The sequence below is a fragment of the Ambystoma mexicanum genome, chromosome 2q (genome assembly GCF_040938575.1).
Source record: "Ambystoma mexicanum isolate Mex_15411 chromosome 2q, UKY_AmexF1_1, whole genome shotgun sequence".
Lineage (NCBI taxonomy): Eukaryota > Metazoa > Chordata > Amphibia > Caudata > Ambystomatidae > Ambystoma > Ambystoma mexicanum.
Window position 1 is genome coordinate 203,906,603 of NC_090924.1, and position 18,008 is coordinate 203,924,610.

At 45.5% G+C, this 18,008-nt stretch overlaps 1 protein-coding gene across 1 annotated transcript in view; it reads right to left on the bottom strand.

Moving 5' to 3' along the window:
* Window positions 1-18,008, bottom strand: part of SMG1 (SMG1 nonsense mediated mRNA decay associated PI3K related kinase) — a 2,768,248-nt gene that overhangs the window by 1,078,327 nt on the left and 1,671,913 nt on the right. The gene's annotated exons all lie outside the window — the stretch shown is intronic.

Consider the following 18,008-nt stretch of genomic DNA (forward strand, 5'->3'; position numbering starts at 1 on the left):
GCCAGCACTTTAAAGCCAGTTTGCGTCCTGGTTGTGTGGACGTGGGTGAAAGACTCTGCTGCTTGTCCCTTATTGATGCCTAAAGGTACTGTGTCCATGTGGATGCTGATACCTACATGCATATAATTAGATGCATTTTTATTTAGTGCTCACTTTATGCGACGTTGGTGGATTGCCTTTGCAACTAATGTTTTTTTTGTGCTGCACTTTGTCCATCTGTGCTGACAAATGGTCAGGCCTTGCTTGACCTGACCGATCATGGTATCAGGCAAGGGAATCCACCCATTAACTATCATTGAGAGTGTGTGTAATAATCTGAAGGGATCCGCCTCTCCTGAGACTGCCGGCTCAAACACAAAACGCCAAAATCGTGCAGAGATTTTGGTTTACTATCTAGCTATGGTGGACTTGCGGTCCATGCTTGATACTGTTATCGACACAGGAGGCTTTTGGCGACTTTGTCACTAAGTCAGATCGCTGCTCTATAAGTGCAGTATGGGATCATTGCGCTGCGCCTTTTAATGATTTCATTGACATCGCTCTGCCTGGCTTACCCGTGCTGAAACTCACTCCCACGACTGCCCCTTCAACTGCATTGATAACCTTTAAAGACAACATCATTATTGAGGTAGATGATTTACTCCCTAATGGGGTAGGTCTTGCCTCATTGCCGACTCCAAAGCTAGACGCCCCTGTAGTGCTGGAAAGGACTGACAAATTGGAGTCTTTGCAGAGAGCACAGAACTGGATGTGCTAGCAGTACCGTCTGGCCTTCCACGATTGCAGACTCAAATACCAGAATCAATGTTGCCTCTGATGGCAGCGTGCTGGCTCAAGGAATTTTGACCAGAAATGGATGGTGATGACACTCATAATCCTGCTGCCTCAGTGTCTGCTACTCGCAATTTAGTGAAGGGACAGGAATCTTGCTGTAATGCTCCTAATTTGCAAGTGTCACTTCTGAATACATGCTCTCCGTTTCAATTTGCAGTTGAATTGGTCGACTAAGGGGTGGACATACTGACCACCACCGAAACATGGCTAGATGATGCTGAGGTACATGCAGCTACTCTTGATACCCCATAAGGTTATAAAATGTTTGGGGTAGATTGTACAAACAATAGAGGGCTTGGAGTGGCCCTCATTTATAAGGACACACTAAAAATGCATATTACCAATGCCATGGCTTTAGACAGTTGTGAATATTGAGTGGTTAAGTGTAGATTATAACACCCACTAGTTTTTTAATAGGCCTCCCTACAAAACTCCCCAATTTGAGAAACAACTGCTTGCATTACTCAGTGATATACTAAAACCAACTTTGCATATGATTTTTCTAGGCGATTTTAATTTGAGGGCCTCCAATGACGTGGATTTGGAGGCAGCCTCATTAACCCTTGCCGGCCTAGAGGCAGTGGGTATCTATGCATGTTAACGTACCAACACAGAGAGGGTAACATTCTGGACTGGGTCCCAACACATATCAATATCTCCCAAGTCTTGTCCTTTCCCTATCTATGGTCAAATCACTGGGTCAGTGATTGACTGGAATGCACACTTTCCTAAAAAGATAAAGAAATGTTAATTCAAACTGCTCTCCCTACAGTCCACCCTGGCGAGAACATTTCAGGAACAAATTCTACTACTAAGAACGGATATCAATTTGGAAGTGGCGGAAATTAAGCAGGAGGTCGGCCAATTGGGAGGGAGGACCCACATCATAGAAAAGGGCCTACAAGAGGTGGGCAAAGAGACTATGGAAAATAGCGAAGCGATAGAGAGATTGGACATGGCAACGCAAAACTTCACGATGGAAGACTTGAAAAATAGGTCCCGAAGGATCAACATTAGGATGAAACTGCTGCCAGAATCAGTGACGGACAGAGACTTGAAAGAACCAGTCCAGGAAATATATGCGGGCCTACTGCGTCAGACTGCCCCGGACAAGATAGAGCTGGACAGGGTGCACAGAGTGGGCCATCTCGGTAGAAGCCAGGGCGGTAGACCCAGAGATATCCTAACTGCCTTTGCGAGATATTCACAAAAGGAAGCGGTCCTGAGGGCAACCAGTCGGAACGAGCCAATTATATTTCAGGGTCAGCGAATAGAATTATACCAAGATTCGTCTCATAGTACCCTTCTCAAACGAGGCCAGATGGGGCAAGTAACCGCAAAACTCAAAAAGAAAGGGATCAAGTACAAATTGACATTTCTATTCGGATTGCTGTTCGACTGGCTGGCACACAGAGGAGGATAACCATGCTGCAAGAAGGAGTTGACATTTTATATATGGAGCTGGAACACGGCCAGGAGCCGGTCGGTGTAGGGAAGTCACCCGAGACTGGAAGAGGGACGAAGCCCAGACCGTGGGAGTGGTCAATGGTGGGAGAAGGGAGAAGAAGGAAATCAGCTCTGCGGGATGCCACCGGTAAGGAAAGAGGCACAGACTCTACCACGAGAGAGAGGATGGAACCCGTGGGGGAGGGGGGTTGGGGGGGGGGAAATAATCCGATATGTGCATAAGATCAATGGGGTGGTGGCCAACAAGGAGCAAATGAGGTTTGGAGGGGGGCGTGGGGGGTGAGGAGTTCAGGGGATGGGAGGAAAAGGGGGGGGGGAAAGGTGCCTACCGGGAGTTCGAGTGGGGAATTAAAGCCAGACTCGGGGTCATTGATAGACAGAGGAGGAGGAGCATTAATTGAGGAATTCATAAGGGGAGGGCATAACCAAGAAATCCACACTCAATTGGGTGACTCATAATGTTAGGGGCCTTAACTCCCCACTGAAGAGGAAAAAATTAGAGCTCTTTTCACAAAAAGAGAAAAGTCAGATTTCCTGGGGTTACAGGAGACGCATTTACTACATAAAGATCAGAACCGTCTTAGGCTACGGGGCTTTGATCAAATCCTCCAGGCAACAGGGGAGACTAAAACAGGCGGGCTGGCCCTGGCTATTCAGAATACAGTGAATTTTAGGGTCGGGGAGACCATAATGGATAAGGGAGGCGGGTATCTAATGGCAATAGGCAAGTTGGGAGATGCAGCTTTCACGATAGCGGTTATCCACGCTCCAAACTCAGGTCAAGACGTGTTTATGCGGGCCTTCCTGACGAAGATGGAGGAGCAAGCACGAGGGCATATAATTATACTGGGGGACCTGAACATAGCCTGGGACAGAGCCAGATATAGATCGGGGAAAAAGGATATGGGGGGAGGGGCCGTGGCCTCGCCAGAACTCAAGGAGAGAATGTCAGGCTTGGGTTTAAGAGATGTGTGGAGGGAAATTCACGGGAACGCAGAGGGATATACCTTTCTTTCTGAAGTACAGGGGACGCAATCAAGAATAGATTATATTTGGATGTCAGTGGGCCTGGTGGGTAGAGTTCAGGAAATAGAGGTGGGCCCTATGGGGATAGCCGACCATAAAACTAACAATGCAACTAGATATGGGAAATGGAAGGGGGGTATGGAGGTGGAAATACCTGGAACATCTAATGAGGGACCCAGCGCTTGGAGAAGAAATGGAGTAAAAGATGAGACACTTCTTCGAGAATAACAAAAGGGGAGATACAGGGGAAGACGCCAGATGGGACGCGTTCAAAACCAAAATGAGGGGGGAATTTATAGCGGCCAAAGCAATCAGACACAAACAACTTCAAGGCCCTGGAGATTCAGCTTGAGGGGAAAGTAGAAGGGGCAAGGAAGAAGGTGGCAGAGGCTCCAACTAGGAACAACCAGAAGGAAGTACAGAAGGGCGATAGGCCAGCTGGGGATCCTGCGGACTAAGAAAGCAAAAGGGGCCCTGCGGTATGTGAGACAAAAATACTATGCAAAAGCAAATAAGGCTGACGCCCTATTAGCGTGTCTCCTCCGGGGGACAACGTCAAGAAACACAATTACGGCCCTAAAAACAGAGAATGGCGTTAGAACCACACGACTGGAAGACATTCAGGAGAGTATGGTCAAATTTTACGAGACACTGTACACATCACAGGTCCCCCAAGCTCAGGTACAGGAGGACTTCCTGGGAAAAATACATCTACAAACACTCAGCAGGGAAGCCCAAACTAGTTTAAACCAAGCAATCTCGGAGGACGAGGTGAGAGGGGTCATAGCAAAATTGCCCTTGGGTAAGGCACCGGGCCCCGACGACTATTTGGCGTCTTTTTACAAGACCTTCTCAGGGATAGTAACACCACAATTAATCCACTTTTTCAACTCTTTCAAGGATAGAGGCCAGATAGCAGCATCTATGAAAGAGGCCAAGATCTCCCTTATATTGAAGCAAGGAAAGGACCACACGGAAAGATCGTCCTATAGGCCGATAGGCCTCATTAATGAGGACGCCAAGATATACACAAAAATCCTGGCCAATAGATTAGAGGGGTTCCTTCCAGACCTGATACACCAGGATCAGGCAGGATTCATTAAAGTGAGGCAAACATCGGACAATATAAGGAAGCTGGCTCACCTTGAAAAAGTAGACAAAACAAACACTCCAGCAGTCTTACTTGGACGCAGAAAAAGCATTTGACTGGGTGGAGTGGTCGTTCCTCTTCAGAACCATGGAAAGTATGGGGCTCGGGGGAACCTACTTGCAAATGGTAAAAGTGAACTATGAGGGGCCTCAAGCACGAATAATATTAAATGGAAGGTGTTAGGGAGAATTCTCTGTAAAGGCTAATTTCCCAAACCTAGCGAGTCCCCCAGCAGCTTTGCTGGACTTTTGGGGTTTATTTTTTTCTCCTGCTAAGAGTGAGACTCTTTTCCTCCCACTCTTAGACATGATTTGAGGTGTTCCTTTGACTTTGTATGTGTTTTATGGGCTATGGGGTCCTTTACCCCATAGGGCTTCATGTGTTTTTGGTATGTGGGTTACACAGCACCCTCCGTGCCGTAACCCAGGGGTGTCGTAGCAACCCCCAAACATAGACTCCATACCCTGGGACTGACTACTGTCTCCCAGGGCATGTAAAGTCACCATTGGCTTTACTAGTCTCAAATTGTGAGCAGAACCAGTACAAATCATCCTATTGTGGACGTACTGTTTGGGGCAATTCGATTGCCCCGGGGTCTGTTGTTCGAGGGGGCACTGTCCAGTCCCCCCTGACCGAGTTTTGGCTGGTGGCAGTGGATACTACTTTTTATATTCGACAGCGAATATATCCCTATGGGATTTTCCCATTGTTCGAGGCTACCACTTATTAAAATAGCCTCGAACATACCGCCAGTTTATTAAATTAATATAAATTCACCGGTTGGTATTTTTCGCCGAAACTTGGTTCCAAAATGGCGTTTGTGTTTGCTTCTGTGATTCCAACCCAAGTCGAGCCCTTTGTTCCACTTTTTGGCGGGCTTCTCCACAGAAGCCTCCAAAAGTGGTGCCATTCTGTCTGGGTACCACAGAGGGTGTGGGAGGGGGTTTAGGCACCCTGGACTGAGTTGCCTCGGCAACTCAAGTCGCACTCTTGTGTGATTGGCCCAAGTGGCATGTTTGATTGACAGCTAGGCTGAATGAATGGGGGTTTTCTGCATAAAAGCAGGGCTTTGGGGACTGGAACTTCAGACGTCGCCACAGGACCTAAAGAATCCGAGGAGGGAGAAGCCGAGCTGACCTGCAACGACACCACCAGTGGAGCCCTGCTGAACCGTCTCACCACTTTTCCCGACGACAGAGGAGATCTCCAGTCCGGAGAGTCTTCTTCCTTTGACTGGTGGGGATTACCAGTTTGCCCGTCTTTTCGCCTTCCTGGACCATCTCGTGGCCGTCTTGCCCGTGCCAAGCACCCCGGCAACCGGAATACCACGGTTTACCACTACCGCGAAGAAAAGGGTGGAACCTTGTAACCGGGAAACTCTGCGGCTGGTTTCTTCCCTGGCAGCGCAACGATCTTCAGCTTTCCTCCACGTCGAGACCTCCTCTTCCTCTGGACTAAACACCGACTTGCACCCACTGCCAGGAACAACTGCCCCCGCTGGAGCGTTCTTCCCACTTTCAGGTACTGTGTCCCGCCTGGCTTCCCTTGCGACAGATCGTTCGGGGTGACAAAGCCTCGACTTTCTAACCTGGGCTAGCCTGCGACCTGTTAACTAACTTTTCCTGACTTGATCGCAATCTTTTGTGAACTTTCTACAAAGACTCTTTGGGCATAACTCCACTGTGTGATCCAACACATTTCGCTTGCTCTCTCAAAGAGTGGGCCTGGCATTTGAACTTCCTTGCTCTCCAGTAGACTTTGCTTAACCTGCCTCACTGTGGTTCTTTGAAAAGGACTGAAATTTGTGTGCTTTCATAATAACCCTGTCTTTTTCCCTCCCTTTTTAAAAAAACTTATTAGAGTGCCATCTTATGTTAAGCACACACCCCTGTCTGAAAATAAGTGGTGTTTCTCATTAAGACTTGTCTAATCAGTAATTAGGGATATATATATATATATATATATATATATATATATATATATATATATATATACACATATACATATATATATAAAAAATAGTGACTTGAATTTATTTACCTCTCTTTGTGCTAGTGTAATTTACAAGTGTGTCTTTAAATAAATAATTATATACTTTTACACTAAAGCTCTGATCAGTGTTTGCTTGTGCTACTGTATCTCTGTACCTATTGTGTATACTCTATATACTGCCTAACTCATCTTGAGAGAAGTCCGACTGCTCAGCCACAGCTACCAGGTAAATCTGGGTGGTACAGACTGCTACCAATTGGGTTTACTGCCAACCACCTGTAGTCCTAAATCTTTTGCAGCGGTCCCCAAGGGAACTGCACAGGTTTCTGCCTAACAGAAGGACGTCCCAATCGTTCCATCTGAAAAGGGGAACGAAGCAGGGCTGCCCCTTATACCCGCTTCTGCGTGCCATCTACTTAGAGCCTTTACTGTAAGTTATTCGGGAAACAGATCTGGGGCATTGCATTTTCAGGTAGACAGCACAAAATGGCGGCCTTCGCCGACGATATGTTGCTTACCCTCACTAGCAACAAAAAGAAGTGGGGTCACGTGAAGCACACCACTAGACAAATCAAGCGGGGAAAATTGCTCACAGTGTAGGAGCCCAATGAGGGGATAGGCCAGATCAAGGGTAGTATAAAATCAATCAATCTTTATTGTTCACATAACAAATTACATTATACATAACGCTGAATCCATGGTAAAACAGCATAAAAACAAACAATGTTAAATATCTATAATTAAAGTGCATAATTATCTAATGAAACTCCTGCAATGCAGGATGGACATAAAGTGCACAGTGCAGATACAGTTTAGAAACATAGTGCACCAAGGCACAATCCAATGTCAAAAGTAATGACAAAATATTCAAAGCAACAATATGCAAAAAAGGGAAAAAGAAATAAGAAAGGGGTAAAACACAGCGGGGGTTTTAGCAAAAAGTGGTATCCCTGTGAGGTTTTAATATTGTCCCCAATTTCAAATTGTGTTTAAAATTATCTGACAAGTTGAAAGTGCAATGAAGTTGAAAAACAATGCATTACTTGTCACCATTCCGACCTAAACAGTCAACGACCAGTACCTAGTGCAGCCATCATCAATCTCATGTACTGAACTGGTATCTAAGAGTAGGTAGTTTCGACGACCTGCAAAAAATGTCTAAGGCGTCTATCTCTTTGACACAAAAGAGGCGGCATGACATGTATGTATGAATGGTTGATGCGTCCCATCTTAATCCGATTCACAACTGAGTTACATCAAAGAAATAAAAGAGGAGAAAAAGAGAAAGTAATAAACACACATGATAGAGTTAAAAACATCCGAGTTAAAAAATCCTTGACCTGACCTAGCAACCCCACAGTTACTCCATACAAGCAATTGAAATCTTGTTCTTGGCAGTAGTTCAAAAACCTTCACAAAAAGCCCAAAGTCATAATGTGGAAACCTTAATAAGTAGAGGGACGTGTAAAAACATGCCGTCGGTCATCCCTTGCCGCGGATATACAGTTAAATGAATACGACCAGGCAGGTAACGGGGAGAGGAGAGCCTAAATAATTCAAGGTACTCACTACAATCCCAATGGCGTGGCTGCTAACCTACAGAATAGAACACCTCAACAGTTCAACATGAAGAAAAACACTCTGAGTGGAAACACATAGGCGAGAGCAAAGAGAGGGAGCCCCTCTATTCCGGAGCAATGATGTCTTGGTAGAATAAAGTTCCAATATGAGTAAACTCGGTATGAATGCCTCCTGCGCGATGTACGGCGCTGCAGACATAGCAAGAAAAAGAAGGCCAAAGAAAAGACGGGGATAAGTAAAGAATTAAATAAATTCAAACCAAACCGGTAAGGGCAGAAACATCTGCCTCAGTGCGTCATAGATTGTTTAAAAAGTGCCAAATCAGTCCATCTATCTATGAATTAAGCATAGGAGGCAGGGTTGTACAGCAGATAGCATTATTCGTATATTATTGCCCTTATCTAAGAGAGGACAGTCACTGAAGCGTACAACTCAAATCTGGATAGCACCCCCTATCACAGTCTGGCCATATGTTAGAAAACAGAAATGGGCTGAAATCAGGACCCATTATGTTCACTAAAAGGCTGCTGTGAGTATACAGTGTCATGGCAGTAAGTATAAAGACACTGCTTTCCACATGCACAGAAAACGCAGTATAAAGGAGCGCCCTAACCTGAAGCCCGATCCTTCCACATTAAAGTGGAATCGGGTTCAGGGAAGAATGATTTCAGCAGCGGCGAAAAGTGTGAAAGATCACAGGGAGGGCAGCCGTGATCTTACCTGTGTGCCGAGAGCCGTGCTGTTATTGGACGCGTAACGTCCAAGCTCTCATCCTTGACTACCAGGATATAATGCGGCCAGCAAGAGAGAACCCTGCCGTGTCTGCGCGGTCCTCAGACTCCGAGGTAACTCGGAAGGCAGAGGTAGCTGCTGCATCCGCTTCCTAAAATATCGAGTCTACTGCACACGTGACTGTCAAATAGTCACGTGACTAACTAGTAAAACACAGCTCTTAAAGAGGCAAGACATTCATACCAAGGATTAGTCAATGGCACGCAGAAAAACGCTGATTTAACTTGCAAAAAAGCAAGGAAGAGAGACAAAGGAAAAGACTTATCCCTATGCTTGAACCACTAGTCAGATCCGGTAAGGGTGTATGCAATCACATGGATATATGTAGCTGATTCACGTTAAGTCACCAATGTCCATTAACCATGAATCAGTGTTTATCCATGCAATATCCTACCCATCAAGGGTATATAGAGCAGGTGCCTAGCCCGATCTAACTAAGGGAGTATTATATAAATTAATACAACATACTTACACAGAATTCCTTGTAAGCAACTCACTTAAGGGTAGGCATAACAACAGTCTATGCAGTTGGGGCAACACTTTCAAAAGGTCTTCAAGTAATACAATGAAGCCATTCTTCTTGGTGGTTTTAAACCATTATGGTAGCTGTCAGTTTAGTACACTTTTTTTTTTTTTTAAGGCAAACAACGGCCGTTCTAGATCAGGGTTATTGAGCTGGAGAAGGTGTCAATGTTTGTGGATAATTTTCTTGATCTCTTTATGGTGAGAGTTAAAGGTGGTCACGCATACAATACGTTGGTTAGTAATATCAGGTCTATTCTTCCTGGTAGGTAGTATGTCGCAGTGTTGGTATCTGGCTCTCTTCCGTGCCTGTTTGAGTAAGTATGGGGGATAACCTCTAGCCGTTAGTCTGGTGTAAATAATTCCAGCCTGTGTGGAGTAATCACTGATTTTGGTGCAATTCCGCCTTGTTCTCAAAAATTGCCCGTAGGGGATACTCTCCTTAAGGGCCTGTGGGTGAAAGCTATCAAATCATAGAATGGTGTTACGGTCCGTTTCTTTGCGAAATAGATCTACAACGATATGGTCCATGTAAATCTTGATGGCTAAGACCAAAAATGGAAGTGAGATGTTACTAGTTGCCATAGTGAATTTCAAATGAGGATTTAAAGAATTAATCCAGGGAAGGAAAGTTGTATAGTCACCCTTTGTAGTGTCCCAGACCATTATTATATCGTCTATGTACCTCTTATATAGACGTATCGCTGCGAAGAAGGGATTAGAGTCATGTCAAATAAGAGACTTCTCGAATTTCCACATATACAAGATTGCGTAGAGGGGCGAAAGACGCCCCCATTGACATGCCCTTTACCTGCAAATAATAAGAATTCTTAAATCTTAAGTAATTCTTGGTAAGAGCTAATTCTAATAACTGAATCAAAAATTCACTAGGTATCTGTTGGGTGGTATACGAATTGTTCGTTGTACAACTGTTCGAATTACAATTGACCTTTTCACAATTGACCGAATTGTGAAGGTCAATTGTAACATATGTGGGGGGAAACCCCCCACTTAACGCCAAACCCCCCAAAACCCATATATATATATATATATATATATATATATATATATATATATATATATATATATATATATATATATATATACGGTCAATTGTGAAAAGGTCAATTGTGACCCTTTAAATTCGGTCAATTGTTCGAGTCCAGTGAGCATGTAAGGCACTGCTAGAGAGGTTTGGGGCAGTCTCGGGGCTACGCATCAATATGGGAAAATCCGAATTGATGAATTTAGCGCTGGGGAAAGAGGAGAGGGGCCAACTAAAAGGAACAACGCCATTCGCTTGGCGCCCCGGGGGGAGGGGGGGATTACATACCTGGGGATAAGGATTACACCTAAACTCGTAGGATGGTACGCTGCAAACTACCCCCCATTGATAAAGAATATTAAAAAGGACCTTCTCAAGTGGCGAAATCACTGCATTTCATAGCTCGGGAGACTGGCAGCAGTAAAAATGGTGGCGATGCCGCGGCTCCTCTACCTATTCCAGGCTATCTCCCAAGCAGTCCCGGCAAGCTTCTTCAAGGAGTTCCAAACTATAAGAAATGACTTCATTTGGGAAGGGGAAAGAGCAAGGGTGAGCATGCTTCAACTCACAGCCCCCAGGTCAAGGGGGGCGGGGGGGGGGGGGAGTGTCTAGTATAGCATAACCCAATATTACAAGGCAACTCAACTCAGGGTAATAAGGGAATGGCTACACAAGGGGGAAGAGTAGCATTGGGTCAAGATGGACAGGGCAGTAGCAAAGCATGACTTAAAGGATGTTTTGTGGCTCCCGAAGCAACACCGGCCGGCACATATGTATGAAAGCACAATCACCAAACTAGTATAAGATAACTGGGACCGGCTGGTGAAGCATGAGGAGAGCACAACATTCCCGTCCCCCTTCACGCCCCTATATAACAATGATTTTACACCGAGTCTCGAGGGGGGTGGGGGGGTTTTTAGGCATTGGAGTGCTGGGGGCTGCAAAAGGATGCGAGATATGCTCACAGAAGGAGAGATTAGTTCCTTTGTGGACTGCAAAAGGGACTTCTCATTGGGGGAGGGGGAGAGGATGCGGTACTCCCAACTACGCCATTGGCTTTTACACCCCAAGAACAAAGAGGCAGCCACCAGGCCACCAACCGCCTTCGAGAAATTTCTAGTGACAAATGAAGGATCTAGAGGGCTGATCTCACATCTGTATAGGATAATAGACGGGGCCACCATGAGGCAAAGTTGGGCTTATTTGGGGAGATGGGAGCAAATATTGGGCAGAGGCATAGAAAATAGGGAATGGGAAAAATTGTGGCACAAGACCCGTAAAATAGCAAGAGCCTCCCAAATTCAGAAAGCTTGGTATAAAATCCTGTTCGGGTGGCATTATACACCAGCTCGCTTGCATAGGATATACCCTGGAACATCGGGGGTCTGCTGAAGGGGTTGTGGGAAGGAGGGCACAGCGGAGCACATATGGTGGAGGTGCCCAAAAATAGAGCCTTTTTGGAAAGAAATCCGACTGGCGCAGGAACAGGCACTTGGAAAATGGGGAAGCAGGGCCCCGGAACAAACATTATTGGGCATCAGGAGCGAAGAGGAGCAAGGGGACCTAAGAGCTAGAGAAAGAGCTCAAATACTGCTAACTATAGCAGGTATGACACTTATCGCCCAAAGATGGAAAAGCTTGAATATTCCAACTTTCCAGAACTGGCTGCGCAAAGTCTAGGAGTTAGTCATGTTGGAATAGGCCTCGTATGCTATGAACTGTGCCCTGCAGAACTTGGCGAGGGAATGGGGGGAGGTTTTGACCTTTCTTAGGGACGATTTCAGGATTGGTTGGCGGCCGCAACTATCACGATAGTCTGTAATATCTTCTTCTTCGCTGGACAATTCCGGTTCACCCCCCTCCCCCGACTCCTCACCTTCTACCTTCTTCTTGGATTCCCCTTTCTTGGAGTCTGAAGGTCTGTCCTTTTTTTTGTGAAGCTATGGACGTCCCCGTAAGGATGCCACTGTGCCACCATATAAAAGTGTAACGGGGGCAACCCTTCCGGAGTCACCAAGAAGAGGAAAAAGCCAAAGGCACAAAAAACCCTGAAGAGGTCAAATCCAAGGGAATGAGGTTCTGACTCAAGTAGCTGGCATCTGGTGTGGATGGAGGTACCAACAAGCAAGAAGGTGTAGCGAACAGGGTGCACCAAGGGCTAGGCAGAGGCAGTCCGGCAAACAGGCAGAGTTCTGTACACAACGGTAAACGTGGATGCAAGTGTAAGACAAAGGCAATCCGTAGAGCAGACCGGGTCCTGGTACACAGTGAACGGGAAGGCAAGGTAGAGCGGAGCAGTGCCGATAACGAGATACCGACTGGAAAGGGAGAAAAACAGGAAAGGGGGAAAAAGTAAAGAGGGAGGAAAGGTAGCGGAAGAGGAGAACTGAAGGCGGCAGAAGGGGCAAGAGAAGGTAAGGGCTAATGGGGGGAAAAACAGAGGAAGGTACAAGGAAGGCGAGGGAGCAGAACACTGAAGCGAGCGAGAGCGAAAGCAACACCAAAGGAGAAACTGGAAACGTTGCAACGCGCTCGCAACCCGGAAGTGGTGGAATAAATACTTCCGGTTACGTGTACGTGCAACAACTAGAGCGATACAGGTAAGAGTGAAGAACGTGATGGGAACGTTATGGCAGACCAAAGCGCCAGCGGTTCCAAACCCGCCATCCCTGTCTAGATGTAACAGCAACGCCTTAAACTTTTGGACCTATGTTGAACCCCTGGAGTTAAGACGAACCAAAAATGAATGAGAAAATACCTAAGGGGGCACCGAGGGTGGAGGGGAGGGGTTGGAGTTGCATTGTTTGTTGTTAAAAAATCTAATAAGAATAATACAAAAAAAAAAGTAAAGTTGTCTATATGGGTTCAGGGTGCACGGGAGAAACAAAGCGACAGGCACAGAAAGTCGCCACTACACAATGAGAAAGAAAGGTAGTATCCAATATTCAAGGATGCTGCCGTCCCATGCACACCAATAGTACTGAGCAGGATCTCAGTCAACATTTAGAAACCGTTTCTGTATAAACTTAAATATGATTAGTTCAGTTTACACAATTAACACTTAGGGATTGCACTGATCGTCATCCGTTTTAATGTGAGAAGTAAATCCAAAATTCAAACATTCACAATTCGTGCTTCAAATTATAATAAAAATTATGTAAAAGTATTAGTGATGAGCTCAACGCATTTCGAGATATCAATCCCCTCATCAGGAGCAAAATGTGTTGCTTATGTTGCTGGTTATACTTCAGACTATGACCATCGAAAGTCTACAAATAAGTAAATAACAGAGTCAAGCATTCATTCAATAAGACTACCCAGGAGTTCAAAAGTAATGGTTCATCAGACTAAACGTGATTTCATATGCATGGAAAATTGTTACATCACCTTGATCTAGTTCACTGAAGTATTGGATTCTACTATTCCTCATAGGGAAGGGATGCTCGAGGTTAAGGTCACCTACGCTATGATCTGGGGATCCACCTATGGTAAGAAGTATTAAGTGGTAATTAGTCTATCAAGCTGGAATGAGCGTATTGGAGAAGATCTATTGCTGGAGACCATCCCTTAACAGGGGCACTTTAAGCGGGTATCTTCTAAAGGTGGCAGTCTTGGTACTGTATGTTGTAGGGCTATCTAGAGGACATGTTTAGTCAATGATTAGCCAAGCCTATTGTTACTCAATGAAGACAAGCGCCAAGATAATTTGTCATCACCACTATTTATTCATCCAATAATTTGTACCCTTTGGATATGATTAGTCAGGTCCACATTAAAGGTGGTGGGCATAGTAAAATATCACTGCCTGATTCCTTTGACTGACAGCTCCCATCTAAGCTGCAGCGAGTTGATGCTAATCCCACGATGACTAAACAGATGAGGAGCTTTTAAAAAAGTTACCAAGAGGCTTTTGCAGCTCTCGTTAAACGCAGGCTTATTAACCTGGCCTTACCCTCAGAGACTAGAGAACTAGTTAATCAATTCCATCAGATAATCTCTGGCAAAGAAAAACACCTGTTTCTGCGACGACGACAAGGTGCAGGAAGATTAAGAGGGAATGCGAATGGACCTGGTGCAAAAATCAGTGCCCAGATACTGAAAGTGCCTATAAGAAAGCAGCAACAGGCTATAAACAAGCTATTGCTATGGCAAAACAGGCAGACTTCAACTCTAGAAAAGTCAATGCCAAATCCAGCCCAAGGGAACTGTTCTTAATTTTGAGAGAGCTTGAAGGTAAAAAGATTTTCAAAAGTGACCTACGATGAAAGAACATTCAAGAAGAACTAAAGACGAAAACAGCAAGACATCAATTGCATATTAGAAAGTTACAACAATCCCTGGAGGCTATAATTCTTCTCTCTGAAGCAGATCTCAGTACTTCACTTATTACTACTAACACTAACCAGCCTAAGTTTTCGTTTCAACCGGTCTGTGAAAGTGAGGTTCTTAAAACCATGAAGGGCATGAAACCAACTTTGTGCAAAGGGGACATTTGCCCGGCAATGTTATCAATGAGTCTTTGGATACACTTACTCCCTGGATTACCAAAATTGTGAAGTCCTCATTTGCAGCCTCTAGTGTGCTGGGTTGCTTGAAAGAGGCATGTATCATACTGTTGTGGAAAAAGGAAAATCTGGATCTTGCTGTGGCCAGCAACTATCAGTCTATCACAAATGTCCACTCCTACAAAAGATTTTGGATCTCCAGTTCTAAGTCTATTGAGTCAAACAACTTACTTGGTGTTCGCAAGTCAGGCTTTCGCATCAAGCATGGACCTGAGACGGCCCTTCTCAACCTCAAGTCCAACATCTCAGGAATTGTTGAGTCATACCACCCTTTAGATGTTACTTGATCTCTCAGCAGCCTTTGATCTTGTTGATCACACCTTGCTAGTCAGTAGGCTCGTCGATATTGTGAGGTGCATTAAGTAGCGCTGCGCCATGGATAGAGTCCTTTCTGGGTTCTTACTCTGCATGGGTCTCTGTGGATGATCTCGAAGCTCGCCCAGCTCCATTGCTGTGTGGCGTTCCACAGGCTCTTGTCTCTCGCCAACTCTTTACAACATCTATACTCGTCTCCTTTTCAATCTCCTGGATAGTCTCAGTATGCGAACACCCAGATACTCCCAGAACTCTCGGGTGACTGCATCCAGGACTCAAACGCCATCAATTGGATTTACACATCAATTAAACCATGGATGGCCATACATTCGTTAGCCTTGAATGACAACAAAACTGAACTCACGATTGTGAGATCTAGTCCTCGGCTAAAAAAACTGGAGCTTTGTTATAATCTGCTCACGATTGCCGGCTGTAATATGCCGGTGGACCCCTTTGTTAAAACAGTAGAAGTGTGCCTGGATTCCCAGTTCTCTATGAAGAAGCACACTGCTCATTTGCGGTCGTCCTGTGCCTATGTCATCAAACTATTGAGACAGATTAAATATTATTCATCCGAGAACAAAAGGAACCCTTTTTGCTTGTGCCCTAATTAATTACACATTGGATTACTTCAATAGCTTGCTGGAAGGCAGTTCTCTTGCTAATCTTCAAAAACTCCATACCATCCAGAATGGGCATTGAGGGCCATTCGTGCCCTTAGTAGGCAGGATCATGTCACCATGGCTAGATCCCTTCATTGGTTGCCAGTCAGGCATAGAATTGTCCACAAAATTCTTATGTTGACTCACAAATGCCGAAATAGTAATACACCTTGGTATCTTGCTGACCAACTTAAGACCATTCCGAGCAGGAGACTGTTCTGTTCGAATGATGGAAAAAAGCTATTCCAGCCACGCTTCAAATTGCAGAAATATGGGGGCACAAGGTTTGATGCGTGGGCTCACAGTGCCTAGAATGTTCTCCCAACTACTTTACATGCTATTCGTTCGCCTGAATCTTTTTAAGAGTGGTCAAAACACACCTGTTCAAGAAGAATTAATAGGTGCTCCTTGGCTCTGGGCCCTAATTTTGTTTGTTCGTTCCGTTGTGTATATGTTTTAAGTGCGCCCCGAGGCATACGGGCGTGAGGCGCAGTCAAGCCTTAAATAATAATACCACCAGGTTAAAGACACCTAAACCCCACAGGGCTAACATTAACCCTCACCCCGCCCCTACAGGAACATATATAAGGTTAGCTCCAAAATCCGGGCTAATTTGGAGGTATCGATTAGATGAGACGGCAGGGATCATCAACCCGGACTATAGGGACGAGGCTAAAGTCCTCCTGCACAGTCATGGAGAAAATTCATACACCGTAAAAGAGGGAGAAAAGATAGCCCAAGGGATGCTAGAAAAAGATCTGTTTCCAATACCACAAGAAGTTGATACCCAAACAAAAAATTATAGGGGTTAACAGGTTTTTGGAGAAGCAGACCTCCCTAAGACAGATAAACCTCCCCAGGAAACTGAAGAAGGTTATCCCCTTGCCAAACTGGTGTATGCACAACGAAATGACCATATCCTGAATGAGGCTTTTGTGTTAGGGAGAATTCTCTGTAAAGGCTAATTTCCCAAACCTAGTGAGTCCCCCAGCAGCTTTGCTGGATTTTTGGGGTTTATTTTTTTTCTCCTGCTAAGAGTGAGACTCTTTTCCTCCCAATCTTAGACATGATTTGAGGTGTTCCTTTGACTTTGTATGTGTTTTATGGGCTATGGGGTCCTTTACCCCATAGGGCTTCATGTGTTTTTGGTATATGGGTTACACAGCACCCTCCGTGCCGTAACCCAGGGGTATCGTAGCGACCCCCCAACAGACTCCATACCCTGGGAATGACTACTGTCTCCCAGGGCATGTAAAGTCACCATTGGCTTTACTAGTCTCAAATTGTGAACAGAACCAGTACAAACCATCCTATTGTGGGTTTACTGGTCGGGGCAATTCGATTGCCTCGGGGTCTGTTGTTCGAGGGGGCACTGTCCAGTCCCCCCCCGACCGACTTTTGGCTGGTGGCAGTGGATACTACTTTTTATATTCGACCGCAAATATATTCCTATGGGATTTTCCCATTGTTCGAGGCTACCACTTTTAAAAACAGCCTCGAACATACCGCCGGTTTATTAAATTAATATAAATTCACCGGTTGGTAATTTTTGCCGAAACTTTGTTCCAAAATGGCGTTTGTGTTCGCTTCTGTGACTCCAAGCCAAGTCGAGCCCTTTGTTCCACTTTTTGGCGGGCTTCTCCACAGAAGACTCCAAAAGTGGTGCCACTCTGTCTGGGTACCACAGGGGGTGTGGGAGGGGGTTTAGGAACCCTGGACTGAGTTGCCTCGGCAACTCAAGCCGCACTCTTGTGTGATTGGCCCAAGTGGTGAGCCGCCCGGCTCACCACTTAGCATGTTTGATTGACAGCTAGGCTGGATGAATGGGGGTTTTCTGCATAAAAGCAGGGCTTTGGGGACTGGAACTTCAGAAGTCGCCACAGGACCTAAAGAATCTGAGGAGGGAGAAGCCGAGCCGATCTGCAACGACGACACCACCGGTGGAGCCCTGCTGAACCGTCTCGCCACTTTTCCCCGACGACAGAGGAGATCTCCAGTCCGGAGAGTCTTCTTCCTTTGACTGGTGGGGATAACCAGTTTGCCCGTCTTTTCGCCTT